Here is a 1,774-nt window from a genome sequence, read left to right as displayed (position 1 = left end):
CTCTCATGACATTTTATTCATTTACTTTATTTGTAGAACACAATAAAGAAAAATGATTGTAGGAGGAGATGTTAGAAGAAAAGTTTTAACTCCACCCTCACTTGGGTAATGGGTTTTCACTTGGATAAAACTTTGCAAATTTTCGCTGCCTGACTGATACTTGGAGCTGATTTCTCCACCCACAAAAAAACTATAAAATGACAGTCTACTGGTTGCTAAAATCATACTTGCTTTCTGGCACTAGTGGTCTATCTATCAGATTATTACTGGAATTATTAGTCTAGGCGAAGAGTATACAGGTTACCATAACATCCATGGGTGACTAGTTTCTTTTACTATATTGAAAGCTGTTTGACAAGAATAATATATTCAGCTAGAGCATGTCATATTAACACAATGTGCAGTGTGGGAACTGAGAAGATGCCATCTTCTAGTCTCCCTGGATTGTGTTGATTACTTCATTATCCTGCCACCCTGTAAGTATCTGCTTGAGCAATCTCTTGATCTCCCTAATAGATATCTTTATGCCATTGTAAGTAAATTGCAACAGAAAACAAACACATAAACAAACAAAAAAATGCTTTCCTGATCAAATTGCTTTCTCAACTTTGATCTCATTTTCCTTCAGAAATATTTTAATGAAATTTGTTGTAATTCTTAGGTGCTGTAGAGTCGGTTCCGACTCATAGTGACCGTATGTGCAACAGAAGGAAACACTACTCTGCCCTGCACCATCCTCACAATAGATGTTGTGCTTGAGCCCAAAATGAAATTTAAGCTTCTTAAATGTCTGACTTTCTCAGCCTCAATTTCTACTATTCTGCTCCTCATTCTGTGCCGTCTGATAATACCAGACCCAGTTCAAAATAAATGCTAAATCAAGGTAATCATAACAAGGAGACAAAAATAAGTGTGTCTTCTCATGTAACAGTCCAGCTAGTTGAGGTGAGTGAGACAGCCGTGCTCCATGAGGTCATTCAGAGACTCAGGTTTCTTTTACTATTTGCAATGCCATTGACTAGGCATTAATCCCTTCCGCGTGGTCCAAGCTGAGTTGTGATTCATCTACGTTCCAGTCTGTAAGAACGGAGAATGAGATAGAATCCAAGGCAGCAGTTTATCGATGAACAAGTGAAGAAACTGTACACATCATTTCTGCTCACATGGCCACCCATAAACCCAAAGGAGGCCTGAACCTGTAACGGGCAGCTGGGAGACCATGTCCTCAGGAAGATGAAGACAGCAGATTTTAGGGTACAATCAACAATCTATCAAATATGTCATTCATTTTATGAAAAATTTTCAGATAACCTGAATAGACAGAATTAATTGCCTTATTTTCTATATCTTACACATAAGAATGTTATTGTACTTATCACATTATATTTATTGTACATTTCAATGTCTACCTCAAATAAGAGACTGTAAACCCTTTGCAATGAAGGGAAAATTTTATTCATGTATGTAGTTTCTAAGCCTTGTGCATGGTAGATGATCACTTCGTGAGACTGCATTGATTTCAATAGACTGTATTGTGACAGTTAATTAAGTACAGAGATTATGACAACTTCCATTTTATAGATGGAGGCCCTGAGGCTTAAACAAAATCAAATGACTTTATCGAGACCTAGTTCATGATGAAACTAGGATTAGAGTAACCTTTTGGAGTTCCAGTACAATTTATTAAAGCACATCAAGGAATACTGCAGATCTGCTCTGGCAAGGGAATCATTAATTTTAAAAAACTAAACACTGGCTATTTGAATGACATTTT

The sequence above is a fragment of the Trichechus manatus genome, unplaced genomic scaffold (genome assembly GCF_000243295.1).
Source record: "Trichechus manatus latirostris isolate Lorelei unplaced genomic scaffold, TriManLat1.0 scaffold00238, whole genome shotgun sequence".
NCBI classification, from domain to species: Eukaryota; Metazoa; Chordata; class Mammalia; order Sirenia; family Trichechidae; genus Trichechus; species Trichechus manatus.
The sequence above is the reverse complement of the archived record's forward strand: the minus strand, read 5'-3'. Positions refer to the sequence as shown.